The 20,463-nt window shown below is 43.1% G+C and overlaps 1 protein-coding gene across 1 annotated transcript in view; it reads left to right on the top strand.

The window, feature by feature from the left end:
- The window catches only part of FAM107B (family with sequence similarity 107 member B), an 88,834-nt gene that overhangs the window by 9,905 nt on the left and 58,466 nt on the right, over positions 1–20,463 (top strand). The gene's annotated exons all lie outside the window — the stretch shown is intronic.

Genomic DNA, 20,463 nt, shown 5'->3' with positions numbered 1-20,463 from the left:
TGTCACACAGCTGCCAGGATCCTGGAGCTGGCAAAGGCTGAAGGATAACTTCATGGAAGCCAGGGAAAGGGCAGAGAGGGACCAACCTTGCCTTGGGGTCTGTGGGGTGCCACAGGGAAGATGCTGGAGTCAGACTTTCAGGGACCTGTTTGCACACACAGCTCCTCTCACACAGAGGAATCCTGAAGGAGATTTATGAAGCAGAGAGAAATGGGCAATGAGGGGACTCTTGGTTGAACTGATCTGCAGGTCAGTGTGAAAGGACAGCCAGGGCATATCTGTGCAGAAGCCAGCTCCTCACACTGACACCAGCAGCTATCAAAATACTGCTGGTGAGACCAGGTTTCATTGTTTTTCCTTCCCTTCACTGACTTCTATTTTGCCCTTTCCTTTTTTCTTTGCTACACCCAAAGTAAACACACTCTGCTCAGACTGCTGCCCTGACACAGCGAGTCAGGCTGGGTTTAATAGCAATCCATGTTCTCAAAGCTCCACCAGATGAAGTGTGAAGGACTTCCAGCCCTGCTCGCAGGCTGGCTCCCAGAGGGGTCAGGGGCTGGTGCACAGAGCAATGTGTTTCCTGCCCTGCAGCAGCAAATGAGAGGGGATGGAGGAAACAGATGTGGAAAATGCACCCCCCCACCCCTGCAGCCCGTCTCTCAGAAGCTGCAAAAAGCAGATTTGGGCTCTTTTTCGGTGTGGTGGTAATGACTGCTTAGTTTTGCTAATGGAAAAGGGCTGCTGATTCTGGCAGTGGGGTTATCATGTTGCCACGCAAACACACAAGGCAGGAAGAAAACAGATTTTGGTTTTGTCTCTTGCTATTTTTCTTACCATTGGTCGGGTAAAAACTTCACAGGGCACCTTGGTGGGTTTCTCAGATGCAGCCAATAACAACAGTCTTGAACCACTGACTGCAGTGGGTGTGATGACTCTGGTCATCTCCCAGCTCCTTGCAATGACAGCTGGAAGGCCACACGTCAGGTTCTGCCATCCCAACTGAGCAGAGGCAAGTTTTATCTCCAGCAGAGGTGAGTGTTCATTAGAGTTTGCATTGTCAACAGCTCAGCTCCCTGCAAGGGAATAAATCCACCACCCTCAGATGCAGTGACTGCCAAAAGCCTGGGAGCATAAACCCTGAAACAATCATTGGATTTCTTCTGAAAAGAGAATTTAACAGGACTAAACTTATTTGCATGGAAAATTCCTTAAAGATGGGGACTGGGATCTGCACTTTTTTGAGCAGAGGCTTGCTAAATATTAATTTGTACATTATAACTGATGCACATGCAAATTCTCTCATTCTAATTGGAATATCTAGCTGGGAAAAGCCATTATGGAAATTCCTGTAATTATTAGCTATACACTTTATTCAGTCTTGGATTGCATAGAATCAGAAAGAGAAGTCTGATAAGGGTTTGGAACAGGGTTTAAATACATAGAGAATAAACCCATGAGTGATATGGTGAATCTCCTAGTTAAATAGATGCACGTGGTACCACAATACCTAAGCAGATTTTATTTTTGGTGAATTTCCCAAAGAAACCGCTATTAGTTGATGCCATCTCCCCCAAATACCTGGGAACCCAGAAGGCTCCCAGTGCATCACTGGTGCATCTGCCTTCCTCTGTTCTTTGGAGGAGAATGGACATGGCCATGGACAAGAGAAGTTTTATAAACCAAGCACAGAGCCAACAGAGCTGGGACTGCTGCCTGGGACTCAGCCATCAATCAAATAAATAATCACTAAATGAAGAAAGCACTGCTGTTGCTGTCAAAACCAGAGGAATTTTTATCTTCAGTTTCACAGGAAACTGGATGGGCCCCTTAATCTTCCTTACTCAGGGAGGGGCAGGAGTGGGAAAATACAAATTTTGCTAAGGAAAAAAAAGATGCAGATAATGTGTAGTGTTTTTGTCAGGCTTTTAATTGCTGTTGCCAAGGAAATGTATATGCTTGGGTCAGGGATAGTGTAATGACAAAATGCAAACAGCTTGATTCATGTTTGTAGAGAGACAGAGCCAAATTCATCCCTGGTGCAATTGGGCTGAAATGCAGAGATGGATTTGGCTTGTTATCTAGCTAGCAGTTCTGTGTTAACATGTTCTCCCAAGCTATTTTACAAACAACGCCTAATTTATTAAAAGGGAAAGTTTAGGAAATGTTTTTTTCATGATTTACTGCTACTTGCCTGCCAGTTGTTCGAACAAGACTCCACCAGTCTGTTCCTCTTTGCATTTTTATTTGCTAAAAGAAATGCTCTGGCTTTGGGATTTCAAATCTGCCTCAGCAAGCTTTTAAATCAACAGCAGTAATCCCTCCACCCTTGATTATCACTTATTCCTATGTCTTTTTTTACAACACAACATTTCTAAAATAATCAGCAATTACTAAATTCCCATTTGCAATATCACATTGACTACACAATACTTTTACCACCAATCTGCTGCATAAATTATCACTGTGGATCATGGTTACAACTTTAAAGCAAGGGGTTGGAATTAAAATACTTATAAAGGTCTCTAGTTCTGTTTCCTCAGCCCCATCTCACTCATATCCTCATCCTGCATAATGAAGATCAGTGGGAGCTTTGCCACACTGTGGGATCACATCCATCAATCCAGGCTGTGATCATGGAATAAGCTCCAGGTGCCTGGGTCTGCACAGGACCCTCTCTGAATTCAGCACAGTCCTGAGCACGACCCACTTCTTGTTTGCATTGGTTCCTCCTGAATTTCCAGCAGAACTGGAGAGAAAAGAGGAGCTTCTCCAAAACCAAAATGTGTTTTCAGAGAAAATACATTCTCCAAGAGACCTCTAATGTAAATCTCATGAAGAAAATGAAAACGTTGCAAGGTTTGCAATACAAAATCAAAAATTTTATTATTCTAATCCAACACTTTACTATTTTGGGGGTTCACAAAAAGCCCCAAAGATGCCTACAGAGGGAACCTCCAGTTAGCTGTTACCAGACTGGATTCTTGCAACTCAGTGATGCTGAGTAGTGATGTGGAAACTGTCAGAGTGGCTAAATCTTGTTCTAAAATACCAAAGAGGAAGCAAGCTGAGGAAGAAGAGAGGGAGGGGAACAGATCTTTGATAAGGAGTGCTTTTAGCTGTGGAATGAACATGGAGTGCAGTTAGGGGACAGCTTGGATGCTATCTTTAGGAGCCAGGAAGCAGGAAAGATTAATCCTAATCTTCCAAAAGACCTTGCTACTCCAGCAGAAAATGAAGAGGCTGTTGGAAACTCTACATTCTTCACTCTAATTGTCACCAAAAATATCCGCAATGTTCTTATGAAAGTTGCAACTGGAAGCAAAACTTAAAAAACCCTATAAAATTAATCAATATAAAAAAAATTAATTGAAGATTCTAAGAAGTTAATTTGCTCCCTATTTTATGTGATAGATGCCTCTGCAGGACAGAACCTGATGGAAAATCCTGAAAGATGGGTTCAATTCCCCACCAGCACGCTGCAGAATTGCAGCACAGTTGATGTTTTACATAGCTTAAAGAATTGGAATGTCATAGGAACCTGGAATCACAGAACACCAGGTTGGAAAAGACCTCAAGGATCATCTCACCCAACTTCCCTTGGCAAAAGCATGGTCTAGATGGCCCAGGACCCTGTCCAGTTTAATCCTGTAAGTGTCTAATGTTGAGGAGCCCACCACTTCCCTGAGGAGATGATTTCAGTGCTGATTGTTTTTTTTTTTTCATTATGAAAAGTATTCCTCTTGTGTCCAATTGGAATCTCCCCAGGAATAACTTGTCCAGCTTATCTTTTCTATGTGACTCCTTGTAAAAAAGGGAGTCTGCATCTCCTTTGTAGCCATCCTTTGAATACTGGAACATGGTGACAAGGTCTTCCCTAGCCCTTTCCTCAAGGCTGAACAAACCCAGCTCTCTCAGCCTTTCCTCACACAGCACTTCCCAGTCCTTGGATCATCTCAGTGGCCCCTCTCTGCACCCCTCCAGCCTGCCCACACCTCTTTTTGATGTAGGGACCAAAACAGAACACACAGTTCCAGGTGTGGCCTGACAAGTGCTGAGTGGGATGATGACTTTTCCTCTCTGCCCTGGTTGGTGCAGCTCAGCATCCTGTTCTTTCCTTGCAGCAGCAGACAGAGCTCACTCACCCTGAGCTTGCTGCTGAGCAGGACCCCCAGGTCCCTTCCCACAGAGCTGCTCCCCAGCTGGGCTGCTCCAAGCCTTTGCTGCACTCCTGGATTGGGTTTCCCCAGGTTCACACTTGTCCTTGCTGAATGTCACAAGGCTCCTGTTAGCACATCCTTTCAGCCTGTCCAGGTCTTCCTGCAGGGTGGTTCTCCCTTCCAAAGTGTCCACTACCCCGCTCAGTTTGGTGTCATTGGCAAATTTTATCAGGGTACACTCCATCCCATCGTCCAGGTCAGGGATTTGTTGCTAATCTGTCCTTCACAAATATCTGCTGTTATTTTTTGCCTGTATAACCCTAATGCTGTATATTTTTAACCTACTGTTTACTGTTATCTGTTGCACAGGAATGCTGGAAAAGCTCAGGTTTAAATAATTTGGAATGCCCTGGGGAGATCTTATTTTGTTGGCTTTGTTTTCAGTTTCAAGTAGCTGTTACATTTTGTAGACATGTAAAACCACATAAAAAAATAAAAAAATTCCAAGATCAAATTAGGCTGGTCCTGGGCAAACTTAACAAAGTTTGTCTATTTCCTGTCAGACACACAGACTGTTCTGCTCAGGAATTTGTGCCTTTCAGTCCACATTTAATTCCATTTGCTGCCTGATTTCTATTTATAATGCACAAAGCAATATTATTTGCCAGTAACACTTTAAGCAATGCCAGCAATATACTGCAATGTGAGCAGCAGGGGAAAGGGGAGAAGGCTGTCCTAAGCAAGTTACCTGACTAAATTTCTGTACGTGAATGTTCAGAGAACCACAGGAATGAACTATAGGTGTTCAAGGCTCACATTGGAGCCTGACAATTCTGTGTTAATAAGAGGAACAAAGGTTCTGTTAACCATGTGGTGGCCAGAGGGGGAGGCCCCTTCTGAAGGGACTTTGTGTACACATTCAACCCAAACTATTGCAAGCTAAGCACAGTCCTAAATCACAGGCAGAAACCAAATCACTGAACCTTATGCTTCTTTTTCCTCTCTCCATCCCACTGACATCTCCACTTGTGTCACTGACATCTCCAACTCTGTGAATGTGTCTTTGCCAGATCTTTTCAGAGCCACTCATTTTCTTCTCACAGTTTTCCTTTTCTGTTTGTATGTCAGCCTAACTGCTTTCATGTTTCCCCTCACTGAGCATCCAAACCTTTGCTGAGTGTCTCACTGGCTTAGACAGATAAAAGCAAAGTTGTGGAGCCCTTGAGCTGATGACTGAATGTCTGTGTCCTCAGGTGGTCTCACCTCAAGCAGATCCTTCAAACACATTGGTGCTTCCCCAATGGGGAGCTCAACGTCAGGTGTGGTGGTCAGCAGTCCAAGATGAACAAAAAATGGAACACTTGCATCTCTGATGTATATCATGCTGTCAATTAAACTACTCCACAGCCCCAGCACCTAAATACAGTGCAGGAGGTGTAGTATTGCCAAACAGCAGGTACAAATCAAAGGAAAGTATCATGGCAAAGTTTTGTTTTCTGAGTTATGGGATATTTGGGCTGCCAGTAGTTTACATGAGTTCATTAATGAAAAAATTCATAAAAGTCACTGAAATGACTGAAGGGTGCTAAAACATAAAGATACCATCTGTGGCTTGGCACATCCCATATCTTGTTGAGGACTGGGGAATCACTATAGTTTTATTCTGTTCCTATATTCCTTCACTGCTGGGCTTTGTGGAAGACATAAAATAGCAAACAACCATCATGAGGCCAGTCTCATCTTTTAATGACACTTTAATGACAACTAAATGCAAACTTCATTGACAAAGACAATTCTTGCTCCACACCCTCAGAAATGTGAGGTCAAACCAGCAGGATCTTACACAGGACAAGTGTCCATCCCCAGCTCTGCTGTTTCCTCAGGTTTGCTGCTCAATAAAGTCACATTAATTCAGAGCAGAGACAGAGTCCAAAGCAATCAGCCTTAGCCAAAAATCCCCCCAATGTCAAGAGCATAAATCTCCCAGCCCACGCAGAGCTTTGCATTCATTCCTGCAGCACATGGGGCCCATTAAGGCCCCTCCAGCCCTCAGGAATGGCAGTGCTGGAGCAGCTGTGCTCCAGTGTCCTTCAGCTCTACACCCACTCTGTTTGCCCCTGGTCCTTCTGGGGCTATGAGGATTGCTTTAGTATTCCGGAAAAAGCCTGAGTGGATCCTCTGCACTGCCCCAGAGCCCATGCCAGGTGCTGCAGCAGGGGCTGGAAGCTCTCACTTGGCTGGCTTTGAGGACACTCATGGTGCTGAATTCCTGAGCAGTGCCAGCAAACCCTGTAATTTTGCCTCATTATGTTCTAATGAAGCAGAATGAGACAGAGTTTCAACTGAGTGGTGTTCTTTTCTGACAAGGCTGAGAAATGTCATCTGTCACCGAGCAATGAAGCTCAGAGGGCTCAGCTAAATTAAGATTCTTCCTGTTCAGATCGGTTCTTTAGAAGCAAGAGGCTCCTACCACACACACCAAAAAAAAAAAAAAAGCCAAAAAAACAAAACAAAAAAAGGTCTTTCCAAGCTCCTCATGCCTTTCACTGCCATATTTACAAGCAGGTCAGGATTAGTTTGCAGCATCAGTAGGAGAAAGTGCTTTGTCTGGTACCTGGTCCTGGATGTGGACTAGAACTTTTAAATCTAAGAGAGCCCATTCATGATGAAGGACCTGCAACAGCAGCTCTATGAGAGATGTGTGACACCTGCCTTGGCCTCAGCTGTCCTGCAGCATGGAAAGGGAAGTGGGAGCCCAGAACAGAGCTGCAGACAGCTCTTCATATGGCTTCACTACCAGGTTTCCTTCCACTACAGCTGGCCAGGACTATTTGTTGGGGGATAGACCAGCTGGTTTCTTCTCATGTGATTACAGCTTTAAAGAGGGAAATGGGTTGTAAAACGTGCGCACTGTTTTCTCACATGGAGAAAAATGATGCTTGTGTGTATCCCCTTGTTGGAAAAAAGGCACACAGCAAACTCATGGAGCACCTCGAGCCATCTGAACTAACCCTGCCTGAATTTCAAAGTTATTTATAGTTATTAACAGACATTGGAACAAGAAACAACCCCAGCAAAGCTTTTTTTAGGCTTTGCCTCAATAAGATGGGATGCACAGGGTGATGCATAATGTGTTTGGAACTTGAAAAGTTTTATACCACTTTCAGTCAAAGGGAAGGTCTGACTTTTCCCTTTCTAAATGAAAGCTCAGCTGTGAACCTCAGTCTTACAAGGTCCTGTGAGTGCTGAGGCAGTCAGTCAGACTTCCCAAAGCTGAGTGAGACAATTTCAAATGAAGACACTGAGAAGGAGGCATTGGAAGGACGTGCACTGGAGATGTGAGAACTCTGAGTCAATAAGGCACAGCAGGATTTGACCTTGGCTCCCTCATCTTAAGGAAATTCCCTAAATTCTAAATTCCTTCTATTCTAAGGTAGGACAAGCTGATTATTATGTTGTGCAGATTTTCCCAGGAATGCCATTGTTGCTGAAATTGGTGTAAAAATTCCCACAGAAACCCCTCAGCTCAGGTGTATCAGTTTTCTTTGTTTTCTAGTAAAAATCCATTTCACTGGAAAATTCCCAGTTTTGTCTTAGCATTATCCTTATAATTTGCACCCATGGACACACAACTGCAGGTGCATTTTGTTTTCCAGAACTGGGCACAAAGGAACCAGTGCCTGTAGCATTGCTAAGCCCCATGGGAGGCACAAATTATCCCCCCCTATAGCTGAGGCCAGAAAACCACACCCACAGTAATTTGCAGGTACAAAAGAAGAAAATATTTTTAAAAGGAAGAAAATAAGTCAAGGCCCTGTTGCATAGCAGGGATCTGTGTCTGTCAGGTTCACATGCACATTCAGAGTGTGAAAGGACACGAGGGAGTGAAAGAAGAAGGCATGTTGAGAAAGAGAAGTACCTTCAAGCAATTTAAAGCTGTGTCAGGAAAGCAGCAAAGCAAGCTGAGGAGGTAAAAGATACTGTGGAGGGCTGCATGATATTTAATTAAGTCTTTGGGTGTATGATATTTAATGAACTCCTTGCCCTTGACATCTGTTACTGACCAAAGAGAAGGGCACAAGACTGTCCTATAGCTGAGCCTACAGAAATTAAATCAGATTTACTGCCTTTGTGAGGTTCTTTCCTCCTAATAATAAAAGCAGCAAAATTCTACTCATCCTACCACTTTTAATGATGTTGGGGAGCCCAGCTCCTGTGTGAGTGCCAAAGAATCCATGTAGCAGTCCAAGCCCACGAGCAGGGATGTGGGATCTGACATGGATATTTCAAACCAAAATCAAGGTGGGCCAATCTGTGATGGTGTCACAGAATCACAGAATGGCCTGGCAGGCCTGCTTGCCTCCCTGGTGCTGTCATGTCCCCAGGCAGAGCACCCTTGGCAGCAGTGCTTCAGCCCATGGATCCCCCAGGAAGCAGCTCTTATGTTGCTGCACTGAGGATAACTTTGTCCTTTAACCCAGCACCTTTGTGAACTGGCAGAGCTCCCTCATACCCCTGCTCAGCTGCCTTTTCTCCAAACTGCAGTTGAGTTTCAGCCTTTTCTGCCTCAGACTTCAGCTGTCTTCCTTTGCACCTTCTCAGCTCCACCAGGTCCCCACTCTGATACATCAAAACCGAGATGATTTGTGCTGGGTTTGTCCTGGCTCGTGTGACAAAGGGACTCTGTGCAAATTATGAGTCACACAACCCTGGCTGATACAATTTGGAGAACAAGAATTATCTCTAACTCATAACACATTGTATATCAATTATTCCATAATTAATAAATGCTTCCTCATTTGTTTGTTTTAATTTCTGCAATCTGTTCATGAATAGTTTGTGAATATAAATAGTACAAAATCCAGGGAACAAACTGTGCATTGAATTCTGTGCTGAGTTCCCTTTGCCATGCATTTCTTGCCCTTGTTTTAGTTAAATTGTCACTCTAACTTCCTGCACATTCCTTGTTTTTAATCACAGTCTTGTAAGAATCCTCTGGAAATACCTTGCTTGCCTGTTCCTAACAAAACAGATCAACTTGCAGCTGGATTTAAGTGCAGTTGATGAGAAAAGCATTTCATTGTTTCATCCAACTACCCCCTTCTCCTTGTTTCCTTCCATGTGAACTCTCTAGTTAGCAGATTATTTCCTACAGCAGAAAAACGTCATCAGGCCTTTGGGAAGACTCCAGCTCTGCTAGGAAAGCTGCTGTGCTGATGGACTGAATGCTTCCAGCTCCACCCTTCTCCTCTGTCCTTTCTTGCCACCACCTCAGCACATCCCCATGATCCCAGGCACCCAAGGGGATTTGCAGACCCAAGACCTGTATCCTGTAGTCAGAGCTGTACCAGGGGATTGCAGTATCAATTTAGAAATTGGCTGGAACTGTTGTGTCATAGATGAAATATGACAATCTCCTAACCCATATGTGCAGTTTATTAAAGATGGTTGAGATGGGAGAAGATAAACTGATGATATAGATATTCATGCTCTAGAGCCCTGAATGATCAAAATGTCAGAAGCACTGAAATTTAGTCTAATTCCATAGATCTAAGTAGCTCAGGATTGTTTTAATTGGGTTATGTATTTAGTTTAAATGAGCATGAGATGACTCTAAGCAGTCTCTGAATAATAAGATTAACAAAGGAGATGGATTGAAACCAGAACCAGAACCATTTGTCTGACACTTCCCAGTCAGGGACTTTTGATTATATCCCTGTCATTCCCACTTTGGATTTTGCAAACAGAAATCTGGCACGTGCTGTCACATGCAAACAGGTTCAGTGCTTGGACTAGTACAATCATGTTTGTGTGCAAGATGTGGCAGTCCTAGGAGGGCTGGTGACACATGCTAAGCTCCAGCTTGCTCCCTCTGACCCCTTGATCCCAGTGGTCTCTGGAATGAAACGTGCCACATGGAACACTTTTGCAGCCTTTTCCCACCCACTAAATTGTTAACAAAATGTGTGTCTCCACTCTGGATGTGCGAGACCAGGACAATCACATCAGTGGACAAAGCCAAAGGGGCCATGAGTAAGCACTGCTGAGCTTCCCTCTCCAAAATTCCTTCTGTTAACACATACATAAATTAGAAAAAAAACATTGACTTTCCATTCTGTCCCTTTCTGGGAATGAACACATGGAAAAATGCCACTCATCACAGGAGATGAATGAAATATCCCTCCACTGCCATTAAGCCCAGGGAATACAGACAGTGAGAGGGGGAAGACTTGCTGTTACAGGCACTGGAAATGCCATTTATCCAGCCTTTAATGCATAGGAAGCTCCCATAAGGAAGAACAAACAGAATCACTCACATTACAGGGTCCAGGAACACCCAAAATCTAACATCAGTTCTGCTAGGAGAATTGGTATTTCCTAAGGAAGATGTCTTTTCCCCCAGAAAGAGGTTTCTAGACTAAATGGAAATATTTGTTAAAAGTTTTAGGAAGGCATGTGGGTTTTGGTTAGTACATGAACAAACCCTGGAAAAAAAAGTTTGATTTTAAACTGAGACAAAATTGTTTTCAAGTTTTCATTTAAATATTTTGCAAGAAAGCCAGAAATTATGTCTGAACAGCTGTTTTTATCAGATCAGAGTCAGCTCGAGTATTGTATGTGTACCAATAAAGACAAATTAGCAACTCAGTATAACTTCTCTCAGAGGAGTTTATATAAACTGCCAAAACCCACCCTGTAACTATGTCCATCCAAGTGGTGCATTTCCCCTTATGATTTCCATAGTTCAAGGACATGAAGTCTAAGTAAAGACTAAATGCTTTCTGCAGGGCCATGATGCTGACTGAATACACTGGGAAAACTCCACTCTTCTCTACAGCCAAGTTGTTCCTTCTCTCACTTCTAGGGCTCTATTTTTCTAAAGATTGATTTCTGATGTTTTCTAACCATCCTTTATTTCCCCAGGACACTGAAGTGAATTATTTCACTTCTATGCTTCCAGGAAAAGCCAGCAGGAAGCCCTTTGTTTCCCTTTCTTCCTCCTTTGTGCTAAGGGGATTTATTTAATACAGCTGGGAGGTCAGGCCCCCAGAGGTCTATTTGTACCTAATTCTACAACTGCCTTGCATTATAAAAGAATGCAAATGCAATATGTATTGACTCTATGGGTCACAGTAGCACATCTTGTTTGGGGAAATATTGAAGTTATCTGTAAGTACATAAATAAGGGAGTGCACTGAAGTATGCTGTATTTACAGGGTGCCTCTGCCTTAGTGAATAACACAGAAGAAGCAGCTGATCAAAACCAGAATACAAATGGCATCAATTTGAGGGAATTACAAGGAGAGAATTCAGATTTAAATCCTTTGATAAAAGGGGAACACAATTTAGCAAGATGAGTCCTGTAGCCATGTAAATGAGAGCAGAGCTTTTTATTGGACCTATTTGTTTCAGTAATTGTTTGTCATGGGGCAGCCTCACTCACCACTGGGCCTTTCATCTCTCCTTAACAAACACTATGTAGCTTTATTTGAAGTTATTGTTTTGATGAATCCTGCTAGAAACTAAAGCAGGATTACAAAGCCAGAACTGCAATAAGGGAGACTGAGTACTCAGGGAGAGGTGAAACCTCACTTTGACTAAATTGTAACTAGAACTATTTTTTCCAGGATTGTGGACCTAACTAAAGTTAAGAATCTCTTGTTGATTTTGAGGGGGCTTGGGTGAAAAAATACTGCTGAGATCTAACACCAGAGAAGCTTATATAAGTTTTCCTCCATTGACCATAGGATAATGTTTCCTTTAAGAAGAATTGTACTAAGTGATAGTGACTAAAAACTTTATTCACCAGTGCAGAATGAGAGGATTATCAAGCTTTGAAATTCCTTGCCAAAAGATACTGCCAGAGTCTCACATGAATTTAAAGGTAGGCTGGACAAGTCCAAGGGAAAAAAAAACTGATGAAGGGCTGTATCTAGGAATCTTCATCTATTTGTAGAAAATAGTAGAAATCTGCAGTCAGTTAGGAGGCTGTGAGTATCTAGAGTGGAGTATCATGTATGTTTGCCCTTTTTTTGGAGTACTCCTTGGGAATTTACTTTTGCAAATGGGTTGTGACATTTTTAACCTGAACAGTACAGCTACTCTTTACAGATTTTTATGTCTTTATGTTATGATTGATCAGGAGGAAGCACATGAAAGGTTCCCAAGAGGATCCTGCCCCAGGACAGGCAGTGTTTCCTTGGGCTGGCAGTGCAGGCTGAGGAAGGATCATCTGTGTGTAGTCCCACCATGCTCACATAGCTGACAGCAGCAATCAGACAGATTGTTGATTTCCCACCAGAGATGTCAAAATTCACTCTGTATTTGGAGCTGGGTGAACAATAAACTTCTCTTAGACAAAAGGAAAAGCTGTGGAATTAACATAATCCAAGACATTAATGCATAGTTAGAATAAGTCATTAATGTTACATTGAGTCAAACTGCCATGTGACCTTGGTGTGGATTTATAGATTCCATTAATTTAATTCCTAAATGCACATTTCCTCCTGAATGAAATAAATCCTGTTTCTTCCCATTTATCCTGGAAATGATCCTGAAAATACAAAGCTGTAAATAAGTCACCCATCTAATAGTGCTCAAAAATTGTTTTTATATTTGCATAAAGTCAGCATGCAATGTAAGGCTTTTTCCAGAGCAAGGGTTCTCACAGAAGGTTGGGTTCAAGACAGGCCAGAGCTCAGGCAGGACCTGCAAAGCTGGACTTGGATGCTGTGGTTTGTGTGTAAGACCACAGAAAGTGACAGCAGTTGTCTCAGTTACTGGAACTTGGAGCAGGTACTGATCTAACAGGAACATCAACAGGTTCCTTTATTCACCCTTTATTCAGTATAATAGCATGACTGCACAAATGGGATATTTTTGTTCATGGAATTACAAGATGAACTAACCCATCTCCATGAGCACTGATGTGTTGAAACTCATCCAGCAATCCAGAACATAATTTATCTGCCAAACACAAAAAGATGTTAAGATAAGCCTGTCCCTTTTCCATTTGCTCTCTCACATCCATTGATCTCATAAATTAAATGTCTTTCCTGTATTTTGGCCTGGCCATGAAGCATCTCCCAAGGGTTTCTGTGGCAGGCTGAGGACTCTGAAGTGACTTACCCAATACCTTTCCAAAGGTTGTCACCTGAGTTGTCATACTGGTTGTTCTTGCAGATAGAAATATTTACAAGTAGTTCTACTGGCAGGTAAAACTTTCAAACTGATTTTTAGAACTGATTGTGGTGAAATAACCATCAACATTTGTACGAGTGGTGATACGTTTTTCTTTTGGAAACCACACAAAAATCAGAAGGAGACTGGCCTGCAAATGCTTAGCTTCACTTTTAAGTAGTCATTAGTCATGTTTACCTTCTGTAGGAATAGTTTATCTCATTTCATGTTCACTGGGGAAGCCACTTCTTGAATTGTACTCTCCAATAATTGAGGAGACGTGCAGGATTAGATCAGGATTTATAATGAGGGGAGAGCAGCCCTGAGGCAGATGCTCTTAAGAAGAGCTATAATTTACTGGCAACCTTATCTTAGATATGGTCAGTCAATAAGAAAGCCTCAGAGGACTTCAGGGTAGCCACAGCGTCAATCAACCTGCTGATTTCTTCATAAGGAATACCAGCTGGTTCCTAAACCACAGGGGGCAGACAATAAAAATGAAGAGTTAGGGACAGAATAATGATTTATTTCAAGTGGGAAACCAGGAAAATAGTTTGAAACCTATTTCAGTTAATTGCTGGATCTGCTGTCATTACTCCATTACTATTTGTAGCAGAATTGGTGACAAGAGACTCAGCTGAAATTCTAAACTGATTAAGCTAAAATGGGCCTATTGTGCCTTCACTACCCATTGCTGAAGGCTCTGATACAGCATTCCCCATATTTTCTTTCTTGATTTACACAATACACTAATACACAACCCAGCTTCTCTGCCATGGTTGGAAATACAGGCTATGGTTCTGCTTTCCCCTGGGATTCTATCCCATTTACTTTGTCTCTTCAGCTTCTTCCCACAGTTCTCCCCATGTGTCTAGAGGACCAAGACAAGCACTCCCATGATGAATGACTCACTGAGAAAGAATCAGAGAAACTTTGAACTTATTTTAGCACAACTTCCCCAGGAAGAACGACCCCAGAAGTCCCAACTGCACGCAGGACTAGTGATAATCCAGGCAGAATTTTATGGTGTGACTGCCCTAAGGTGGGCCTGAGCCAGCTGGAGATGCCAGGTGGTGACCACAGACCCAATTCTGGGATGGGCACACACTCCAGTGTGCAACCTGCCTGTTAGAAGGGACAGTGAGAACCTGGAGCTCTGACTCCTGTTCTCACAACTAGCCCAATGTGTTGGCTTGGAAGTCTCTGTCACCCCTACCACCCCTCTAAATCATCTGCCATCCTGGAGCTTTTTTTGCATTTATCAAAATTATGGAAAACCAGGGCAGCTTGGCTATATTAAGGATTTCTAGGTGCTCAGCAGCTGTTGTGATGTGATAAATTGGGCTAACCTGCCCATGCAAGAGGATTTGCATACATTCAAAACTATTTCAGCATGGAGCCACCAGTTCTGCAGAGCCTGCACTGAAGCTCTAAGATGCTGAGCTTCCTCAAGACTCTGCTTGGCACAGCATAACCCATGTTCATGGATTTCTGCATAGGAAATCCCACACAGAAATATAGGGAACTCAACACCTAGAGATTCAGCTTCTTGCTTTAGATGTGAAAGGCCAGCAGGTGGAGGGTTGTTTTTTTTTTTTTTTTCACTTTTATTTTTAGGCATGGTGATCTCTAATTCTCCTATTAATTTCAACTAGGGTTGGAAGTTGAAGATCTAGTTTGAAAATTAGACATGCTTATATATTCTGGCAATAAGCATGCTGCAAACACCATGGTTATTGAACCAGGACAAGTTGTTAGGTTTAACCAGAACTCTGAGATCCTGTGATGGAAGATGCTGTAGAGTCTTGATTTATGTGCATGATCCCCTGCAAGTGTGTACATGGCCCATTGAAAGGCCCCAGAGTGCAATCACTACTGCACAAAAGACAGAAATAAAGCTACTTGTCCCTTGCAATTTGCATGTACTTTATGGCAAGCACAGAGACCATCTGCCCATCTTTCCTTTCATGGAGGAAAGAGCACTTGGTTATTTCTTCTAGTGGGAAATGATATGAGATTGTTCTGATTGCTGTAGGGCCAGCCCAAGTACAGTCTGCTAACAGCCTGTCATCCTGGGTAAATAAACCAGCTTGGGAATGGAAAAATTTGCCCAGCCTGCACAAGAGTCCAGATGTGTCCTGGCAGGAGGCAAGGACAGACCTCAGAGGCTCTGTCTCACGTTTTTCTGGGTCTCCAGCTATTACAGCTGTATTTCCACAGACTCTCCTGTCATCCCTGGGAAGACAGCTGGGCATGTCTTTTTAGGCCAAATAAAAGCAAATTTCCTTGTGATCTCCACAGAAGCAGAGGCAATTTCCAAGCCTTTATCAGGAAGCTTTGTTGTTTCATCTCATCTAAGAGGCAGGAAGAAATACAGGCTCAGTCTCAACTAACTTGAAGTCTGTGGCAATTTTAGCAATGGCTTAATTAGCTGAATGAGGCTTTCTGTGTCAGATATAACTCTGGAGTAGTTAAATGGAGAAGAATTTTGGTATGATTACTTGCAGTCCCCCAAGGCTTTGGCCCTACAGAGGATGTCATTAGTGTGCTGTTGAGTATGGTAAAATGTTCTGCGTTACAACCCTGAGCCCACCTGTAACTGTATGTTCGAGGATCTGATTTCCCCAGAAAAGTGCCATGAATGCTTGGCACTGTGTATCTGTATTTTACACAGGATGTGTATCCTTCCCACAGATCCTGTGTCCTTTAGGATCCAGCTGACACGTAGGCTCAGAGATCTTGGTGCCTGCATACCTGTGCCAGTGCCAGGGGTACGGTTTGTGTCACTGGAATGATGTAAGATCACTATAAGGACATGAGAAGGCAAGGAAAGGCACATAAAAATGGGGAAGGCACATAAAAATTAGGGGAGAAGGTGGCCAGAAAACCACAATCCAAGCATATCTATGATTTTCTGACCTAATCTTATGAGACCTCAAGGTTCTTAAAGTCAGTATCTAATTTTATCTGAAGATGAACCTCACTTAGCATCTTCTATCTGCAAGTTCAAATGGTGTCAGTAAGGAAGGCACAGTTATTTTTTCTGTTCTACTAGACCAGAACCTGAGGCAAAATGACTTATTTCAGGTGGCCCAGAGAGTCAGCAGTGCAGGCAATATGAGAAGCTGGGTCTTAAGTCCTAACAGAGGGAGTACAGAACAGCTTTTCAGAGCCCAGACTACAGCCAGGGATAAAATCAGCCCAAAAAAAGTGATCAAATGAATTCTGGTTTTGGAAGGTAAGTTAAATCCCCTTTTTTATTTCTGCAGCCTGGGGAATGAGCATGTTTTGGATCCAACTGTGTGACATTAATCACAATATGGAATATTTGAGCCAAAGGTCATCCACAGGGGGCCAACTATTAACATATGGGATTTATCTGCCTACTTCTTCCATAAAGATGCAGCGTGCTGGATAATTAAACTTCTGAGTGCCAGCGTGGAGTGTAGTCTGTTTTTTTCCACTGCCCTTTGTGATTCGATCCAGAACCATTTCCTTTCACTGTATGCTCAGAAGGGGAGGAAGCAAAGGTGGCATCCTGATCTTCATTATTAATACACAGGAAAACTTGGAGGAAATCCCTTTTATGCCCCTGGCTTTGTGTAAAGAAAACCCTGCAAGCTCCAAAGTCATATTGTTCAGTTCCTATATATATATGTTCACCTACGTGCTTAGCAGATGTTTCTTCAAATACTTAAGTGATGTTTCTGCAGAATTATGGTATGGAAAAACATTCATAGCTACCTGCATTCCCATTGATTTACTTCTATTAAATTAAAAATCTTGAAAAAAAGTTACATTTGAAAGTGGCTACAGGGGAATAAAGAAAACCACAGTCTCCTGTGATTCAAGTCAGTGTTTCCCCACATCATATGGAATAAAAATCCTGGTGTACAGGCAGCACTTAAAGGGGAGCAGACAACAGGAAGGCATTCTGCCACTCTGGGGGAATAAATTATACAAAGCCAAAAAAATTCTGAGGAAGGCATCTAGCTGAAGCAGGTCAGGTACTGCCTTGTACAACCAGCAGAAGCACTTTCAAAGTAATTAGTCCAGTTCTAATACAGATATTTAGGATAGGAGACACAAATCTCTCTCTGAGGGTATGTACCTCTTCCCCAGCCTTCATGACCTGCTTAGACAAGACATCTGCTTGCAGACAGCTGAAACTAAGCAAGGGGAAACCCAAGCAGCTGACTCCACTTGTGTCTGCCCCTGTAAAATGCTCCACTTTGTCTCTGCTATAGTAAAACTGTTATTACTATTATTTGAGGTTATAATGTGGTAACACTCAAAGGCCAAGTATGGTGCAGGCACAGCATAAAATGCAATTCCCTGCCTCACAAAGAGGAATTTAATTTAAAGGATGATTTTGCTTTTAATTCTGAAGTTTAACTAAAAAAAAATATAAACAGCAACAGGCAATTAAAATACATAATACCTGATTCGTGAGATATCAAAATGCCAAAATACATATTACAAATGTCCCGTGATGATCATATGATAGAATGTCTATGCACTTTTGGCTATAATATTAACAAGAATGGAATTTTTTCATATAAGTATTTCCAGTGAATCATTCTGTCTAAAGTGCAGCCAGTTTATTAATTTTTTTTATTCCAATACACTGCTTTTCATTTAAAATGAAATGGTAATGTTTTACATTTATATATTTCTTTTCATCTAAAAAGATCCCTGAGGCTTTTTGAGCGCTTTCTAGAGTTTCAGTACCCACAGTGCTGGGGGGAGAAGGCTTGTCATGAGTAAAATGCAGTTGTGGCCAAATTTCTTCATCACGTGAACCATGGACTGTAATTTTCATGTGGTCAAAAGGCAAAAGGCACAATGTGCCTTAAAGAAGGAATAGGAATTCCAGGAATCTGAGTGGCTCACAGAGGAGAGACAATGCTGACCACTGATGTGTTCCTCTCTTAGGGGCTGCAGCTGAGCTGGACTGACTCATTCCCCTGCCAGGGGTCTGAGGTACCAGGCAGCTCTTGCACCAAAATCAGGCAAGTGATGACTCAAGCTATCCCTTAAATTGCTCCTGGGATGTTTGACTCAGAGCTGTCATTTGACCACTGTCTTTTATGAGGCAATGAGTGAGGAATTAAGACAACAGGATAACAGGCTGATCTCAGCCATCACTGGTCTTCAGGTGTGTCCTTGGTGAGTCCTTTCACCTTTCTGCCCCTCACAAATCTTCCCCCTCTTGCTTCTGTCCAGCAATATTTTTCAGGTCTGGATACAGCCACAGCAGCTTAGGGGCTGCACAGCATTACAGTAATTTCACAAAGCACAAGACAATTCTGTATGTGTGTGGACTTTGCTCAATCTGCACCTGCCAATGATGCTCCATAATCACACACTTAAACTGAATGAAACTCAGTGACAAAACACCATGAAAAATGCCCCTGCTCCTTTGACAAGCCATGGCAAGAGACCCAGAGGTTTTTGTAATTTTGCTTGAGAAAAGTGTTACATTCCATTTAAAGGTGTGGATGTGCAGGATCTTCTGGGACGACCATACATATCACAACAAAATAGCTGTCTGAGCAGAGGAAGGGTTGGGAAACACTGATGTAATGTGTCAGATTTCAGAGCAGGAACAACTGCCTGTGCAGTGTCTAAGGCAACAGAGATAAAAAACTTGACCAGGGCTACTACAAAGTGTCTTTGGAATACAGATTGTTAATGCTTACTTACAGAAATGATATGGAGAGGTCTGTAAGGTCAAGAATGCAAAAGATAGGGAAATCCAGCATTCTGCTGGCCTTGCAGTTAATTTTATTTCGTTGCTGTTTGCAATTTTCTGGCCATAAACTATTCCCCTCCACCATGCTTCAGATGGACAGTTGCTCACAGACCAGGGAACTAATCAATATTTATACTGCCTCGTTCATCCAGGCACATCATTTTACCACATTTATTTAAAAAGAATCAATTTTTATGAGGTTTTCTCCATACAGTGTCCATCTCACAACACTCCTGTAAAGGAAAGTGCTGGGGAATGAGGACACAGTGAACATGGACAACACAAATGGTTGGCATGTCCAGATTGGCATGTCACCAGGCACTTTTGGAGGAGCATTTAGTACTTTTTAACATTTCATTTGTTCACAGGACAGCTCTGATTGTGTATGCAGGTGCTTGGCAGCTTGAATTGAACCAGAATGTGACAGTGGCCACTGGTGCCCTGGATTTAATCTATTTCCTAGGTTTCAACCCGGCTGCTGTTTATTCCTAGAGGAAGAACAGCTGCACACAAAGACCTGAACACTTTTTCAGTGCATTACTCAGGATTTCAGCCCTGCCTCACAGTAAAGGTGTTTCTCCAACTCACTCGCTGCCCTTCCCATCCCGGAGCAGAGGTTATTTAGCATAAATTCGGTGGAAATAGCACCATCTACTGAGCACCCAACACTCTTCCTGCTGGGACCTCTGGGGCTGGGGGTTTTGCAGGGGAAGGGTCTGGCTCCACAGCCCAAGGGATGCTGAAAGCTTTGGTCCTCAAATTGCTGAGCTCCCCACATCAGCCTGAAGCTCTGCATCCCTGAGATGACTCCAGTCGCTGTGCTGTGATTCAAGTGATCTGTTTGGAGAAAACACAAAATAATCCCAGTGATAAATATGCGAAATAAATCTATTTAATACCAGTGTGTACCCCAGCGTGTAAACACACATTTCATCCCCAAATGTCTTTGTTTGGGTTCATTCCCAAGACTGTGCACGCTATGCCGTCTCTCAGATTCTCTCATGTAATCGTGTAATGCTCACTCGAAGACAGATTTTGGGTACTTTGAACATGTGCTGGCCGTGACCTCTCGGCCTCTAACTTGGATGGAGACCTTAGTAACTACAGAACGGACGGTGAGACCATCCACAGGGACAGGGCTCCGGGATACGGGAAAGGAACCCCTGAGAAAGTTACAGGCAGGCACAGCTGGGAAATTCTTTTCCGTGGAGGGTGAGGTGGCTCCCGCAGGTGAGCGGGGCCGCTCAGCGCACCCACGGCCCCGCAGGACTTTGAGAACCACCCGTGGCTGCCCCGCTCGCGTTATCCGTGCCGGGGCAGGGAGCCCTGAGCCCCTGGAGCCCGGCCCAGCCCGCCGCACAGACACAGCTT

Source organism: Catharus ustulatus, chromosome 4 (genome assembly GCF_009819885.2).
Source record: "Catharus ustulatus isolate bCatUst1 chromosome 4, bCatUst1.pri.v2, whole genome shotgun sequence".
In the NCBI taxonomy this organism is placed as follows: domain Eukaryota; kingdom Metazoa; phylum Chordata; class Aves; order Passeriformes; family Turdidae; genus Catharus; species Catharus ustulatus.
This window is presented reverse-complemented; position numbering and strand designations above follow the sequence as displayed.